Raw genomic sequence first — 6,015 nt, 5'->3', positions numbered from 1 at the left:
TCATGTCGAGGCAAATTTATATAATCAGTTGCCAGAAAAGTACTTAACTGGCTTGTATTCATCCGGCACCAGGCTAGCTGTGGGGACAAAATGGTCACACTCCCACAACGAAAACCCTTTCTGGGTCAATCCCGGGACCTGGGGATTCTCCAGCACTTAACTACCAGCCTTTCGGCCCCACCTGGCCCACAAGCAGCTGGTGGGTGGCTGCTGGCATTGTCTCCGGGGTCACTGGGAGCCAGGCTGGGCTGGGCAGGGCCATGGTGGGGGCAGCGTGGGGGTTCTGAGGGTGGGGAATGGCCTTCTTTAATGCCACCCCCACAGTTCCCCCCACAAACCACTCCTCCCCACTGCCTGGGGTTTTGAATGCAGTTCTCAGCCTCTTTCTGGCTGTGGTGGACAGTGTGGTTATGTCACAAGCAGCCTGCTGCACAGGGGTGAGCCGCAGCTGTGTGGACACAGAACGCAGCCTCGCTTTTCCCCAGACTGGGGCTGCTTGGTGCTGGTCTGCACCTGCCTCTGGAGCAGGACCTGGAGCAGAGGGAAACATGTGGATTAGTTAGAACGCTTTCAGCTGCAAGGAATGGAAAGCTCACCTTGAAAAGGCTTAAACAATAAGGAAGATGTGCCTCTTATACAAAGAGGGCCCAAGGTATGACAGGCCGGGGCTGCTTGGCTCAGTGCTACAGTGACATCAACAGAGGCCCAGGCCTCTTCCACCTTTTGTGCTGCTCTGTTCTCCATTTTGCCTGTTCTGTTCTCCGGCCAGCTTCCCTCATGATCACAAGATGACTGCCACCGTTCTAGTCATCACATCTAGCAGAGGAGACTACTTCTTCCTGGATATGTCTTTTTAAGAGTGAAGGAACATTCCCCAGAATTCCCCTAGCAGCTTTTCCGTCTAGCTCACTGGCCAGAATTGCATCACACACCCATTCTGGGTCAATCTCCAGCAGAGGGCACAGGAAAACCATGACTGGCTTACGTGTTCTCCCCTAGTAACACAAGATTGTAATACTCCAGTGGCATCTGCTGCACCAGGACACAGAGGTTCTTCCCACTCACAGACCAGTGGCGAGGGGATTGGAGTTCTATTCCTGTTTCCTCTGTCAGTCCCTGTCTGACCCTGGACAAGCCACATTGCCCTGTTGGTCCCCCACGTTCAGGCATTCTCTCCTCACACCTTGCCGACACAACTCTGATTTGGCTTGGTGGCAGTGTGCCCAGCCAGGTAATGGCTCATGACTGGGGAAACAGCACTTCTGCCTACTTGCCTGGTTAGGCTCCAATGCAACTAGGGGTAACCACATGACCTACTCCCAGGCAGGGAGGAAGAAGGACACTGCTGGGATCCTTCTGGGAGATCTTCTGCAAGAAAAGCCACCTCCCCTTTACTCTTGTGTCCTCCCTTCTTTCCAGTTTTGGTTGCCATTGAATGAGGATGTGACGTTTGGAGCTTTGGCAGCTATGTTGCACAATGAAGAAAATACCAAGAAAAATCTGAGACTTACCAACCTCATGCTTTGGCTTTATGGGGCTGTTTGACAGTCCTGGGACCACATAGATTTGTTATGTGAATAAAATAAATTCCTTTTAATTAAGCCCTTGAGTTTTCTTTACTGACAGCCAAACATACCGTAACTGACATAGCGCTGTTTCTTCATCAGTAAAGTGAAAAGAATGGTTCTGATGGTAGCCATCATCCTTTGGGCTCTCATGCTCTGTGATGAGGAACTCCACCTAGAATTTACCCACCAGAGCACTGAGGAACACCAGGTTTCTGCTGACCTTCTATCTGTCCTTACAAACTTGAGGACAAAATGGTGAGATTGGACAGTCCCTGAGCCCTTTCCTTTCCTACCAGGAAACTTCATCCATGACCAAATTTCCCAAAGGACACAGATGACGATCCATTACATTTGCGTGTAACAAAATCACAGAAGCCTGACATCAGTGTCTTAAGTAAATAGGGTTTTGGACTTTTTTCCTCAAATGACAAGAAGTCCAGATGTCAGGAAGCCACAGCTGGTCAAGGTTCTAGGGTTGGAGCAAGGTTATCAGGGACCAGGGTCCTTTCAGCTTTGTCATCCTCAACAGGGTGCCTTCGTCCCTATGGTCACATGATGGCGGATGTCCCTTCAGGCAGAGCTTCAGTCCTAGAGAGGAATAGAGGCAAGTTAAGGGCAAAGGTAAAGTGTCACTGGATCTGACAGGGAAGTAGCCATCCTGCAGGCCCCACTCAGAGGACCTCTGTCACCAGTTATACTGGTTGTGTAGCCACCCTCAGCATTGAGGGAGAGGAAGGGGAGAATGACTGTTGGGTAGACAACGAGCCACATGAGCCACCAGAAGACCTGGGACTCAGCCCAGCACTGTTTCCTGCCACCCTCTGTGATGCTGGCACTCAGTTAATGCCACAAGCCTCAGCTGTCGCATCTACGTGGCACAAGGAAAGGGAAGAGGACCCTGCACTGGGGTCCCCAGAAGGCTGGGGTGCTGGTTTGGAAAATTAGGGCAGGTGTGGGATTGGGAAGAGTGGCCCATTCGAGGCTCTTTTGATTTCAAGAGATATAAATTCATTCTTAAGGAACCCTACTTCAAAAGACACCTGCACCCCAATGTTCATAGCAGCACTGTTTACAATAGCCAAGACATGGAAACAGCCTAAATGTCCATCAACAGAAGAGTGGATAAAGAAGATGTGGTATATTTATACAATGGAATACTATTCAGCCATAAAAACCTACAACACAACGCCATTTGCAGCAATGTGGATGTTCCTGGAGAATGTCATTCTAAGTGAAGTAAGCCAGAAAGAGAAAGAAAAATACTGTATGAGATCGCTCATATGTGGAATCTAAAAAAAAAAAAAAAAAAAAGAACATAAATACAAAACAGAAACAGACTCACAGACATAGAATACAAACTTGTGGTTGCCAAGGTGGGGGTGGTGGGAAGGGATAGACGGGGAGTTCAAAATTTGTAGATACTGACAGGCATATGTAGAATAGATAAACAAGATTATAGTGTACAACACAGGGAAATATATACAAGATCCTGTGGTAGCTCACAGCAAAAAAAAATGTGACAATGAATATATGTCTGTTCATGTATAACTGAAAAATTGTGCTCTACACTGGAATTTGACACAACATTGTAAAATGACTATAACTCAATAAAAAATGTTTAAAAAAAAGATACCTGCAAAAAAAAGAAGAAATTTATTCTTATCAAAAGGGGTGGGTGGAGATTTATTTTAACTCCTCCAATGGACTGTTTATAACAGCCCATCCCAACATCTGTAAAAGACCATTTCTGTCCTTTGTTCTCCCAACTTGCCTGAGGTTTGCTATAGGTTGCATGTCCGGAATTACAATTCTTTGCTATTCCTCAATAAACCCATTTTGCTGGTAAAATTACTGGCTGTTTTATTGTTGGAGGTCAACACTCCTCTAAAGCCTTGAGAAAGGAACACAGTCCTGATGACACTCTAATTTCAACCCAGTATACCTGTGTCAGACTTCTGACCTCTAGAACTGTCAGATAATACATTTGTGCCCTTGTAAGCCTCTGAGTTGGTGGTAACTTGTTACTGCATCTATGGGAAACAGACATGTGGCATTTTGAGGGCAGCCTTCCACATGGTGGGAGTGATGGAGAGGCAACCAGTGCAGCCCTGGGCAAAGAAATATAATGCATGCCGCATATGTAATTTCAAATTTTCCAGTAGACACGTTAAAAATTAAAAAGAACCGGTAAAATGAGTTTAACCCAACGTTTTCCAAATACTATCCTTTCAACGTGAAATCAATATAAATTAATGAGATTTTATGATATTAATTAATGAGACAAATTATGGTATTGTTTAGATATGAAGGAAATCTTTTACTTTCTTTTTTATCCTAAGTCTTCAGAACCCAGTGTGTATTTTGCACTCAGAACATCTCAGTTTTTCTGACCTCATTTCAAGTACTCAATAGTCATTTGTAGCCAGTGGCTACTGTATTGGAGGGCACAGGCCTCGTGGCTGTACCTCTGGTGGTTAGGGTGGTAGCTGCTGGCATCAGCCAGAACCAGGATTCATTTGTGAGACAGACAAGGGAAAATGCCAACCCCTGCTGATGTGTGGAAGTGTGTATGACAGCTGAGAGTCACGTTTTTTCCTGATCAGGGATCCTCCACAAACATGAGGTCACTGTGGGCTCCGTCATGGTGGGCAGAACGGCCCCAGAGAAGAGGGGTTGTGGCTGCCTGTTGCAGGGTGTGGCAGCTTCTTGGGTTGAGGGGGAAACAGTCCCAGTGGAACATGTGCAGACTAAGAAGGGAATTTTAAAAGCTTGTGGCTGGGACATTCTGCTTCTAAAGAATAAGGTGAGCTCAAAGCAGGGAGCCGACTACAGAGAGAGGGTGAGAAGCTTTCATATTTGGAAACTGAACAGAAACACTGGCTCAGGCTTTGGACACAGAGCATAGAAACTCCAAGAAGAATGAGATCAGCTGGAAAAAAAAAAGGGGGTTTGATCTTGTAGACCAAACAGGAACAGTGGGGAACAGGCCAAAAACGGAGCGGAGAGCAGTCAGCTTCTTCCAGGGCTGCAGCCCGATTCCTCTTCTATGGAGGAAAGTGGGATCAGCTCAGGAATAGGTTGATGTGATGACGGAGGGGTGTGGGGTAAGGGGGTGGCCAGGAGAGGAAGCGAAGCTGGGCGTGCTGTAGGATTGGGGGCAGAGAGGAAGCCTGTGCTGCTAACAGGTCACAAGGGTCATGTGAGGCTTGAGGCCTTCAAGAACCAAGGGAAGCCCACCTGGGCCCCAGCAGCTCTGGGGAAGCGCCTGCTAGTCCAACCAGCCCTCCCCAGCCCTCCCCAGGCGTGAATGAGGGCAGCAGCCCTGGGCCTCTCTCCCCACACTGCAAACAGAGAGCTGGAGAAGGCCGGGAGGGAGGGAGCTGGCCTGGTTTCCCACTGGGAGGGTCAGCCCATGCCTCCAGAACCCCATGGACCTTGCCCATCCCCATGTGGACTCAACCTTTAAACTCTTTGCTCAGCACTGTAACACTTCCAACCATTAGCAGTGGGAAGCAGATGCCCCCCCAGCCTTTGACCTTGGCCCATTGCAACATTCTTCTTTTTTAGAGGAGGCATGGGATACAAGAACCCAGAAGATCCTTCAGCCAACTTATGTATCATCTCACTTAGCCTCCCAATAATCATTCAAGATGAGTATCATTCTTACTCACCTTATAGATGAGGAAACAGAGGCCCAGGGAGGTGAGGGTGACCCTGTGTAATAGCCAGAATAGGCTTGGTTGTGCTGCTGTAACAAACAGCTCTGAGATCTCACAATGCTTCTCACTCCCACTGTATGTCTCCAGGGGGCTGGCAGCAGGGTCGGCTCCATGCAGGTTACTCAGTGATTCAGGCTGATTAAGGCTCCACTCTCTGGAACAGTGGCCTTCTCAAACTCCCTGGCAGGGAAAGACACAGCCGATGGGTCCACACGCTGACTCTTCTGTGCTTTGGTGTGACCCTACCTAAATAGAAAGGAGCTGAGAAGTCTGGGAGAGCAGCTGGGATGTCTGATGAGCCACACCCAGTTAGGAAGTAGGAGCAAGATGAACTCAGAAGTCTCTAATGTCAGTCTTCACTCTCACACCCACATCACGCAGCCCCAAATGACTGTGAAAGCTGGTTGTGAGCTGTGCAAATGGTGATATGCAAATTCAAGGGGTGTCAACACCATAACCCCCAGATATTCTCATCAACTCCCTCCTTAGTCCATCCCCAGAGACAGTTCTGCAAACCACAGGGCCTTTCAGGCCAGGGGCAATTCGATGGCACTACCCCCACCCTCCTGGGGCTGCCTTCCCACTTTCCAGCCTGCACTCTAGGTCCCTGCTGAGTCCCATTACCCTCAGCAGCCCCCAGGTTCCTGAGCCTGAAGCTGCCTTTTCATTCCTGTGGAATCTGGAGCCCCAGCCCTGCACAGCCCCCACCCCCAACCTGATGCACAGGC

This window comes from Camelus bactrianus, chromosome 28 (assembly GCF_048773025.1).
Source record: "Camelus bactrianus isolate YW-2024 breed Bactrian camel chromosome 28, ASM4877302v1, whole genome shotgun sequence".
NCBI lineage: Eukaryota > Metazoa > Chordata > Mammalia > Artiodactyla > Camelidae > Camelus > Camelus bactrianus.
The sequence above is the reverse complement of the archived record's forward strand: the minus strand, read 5'-3'. Positions refer to the sequence as shown.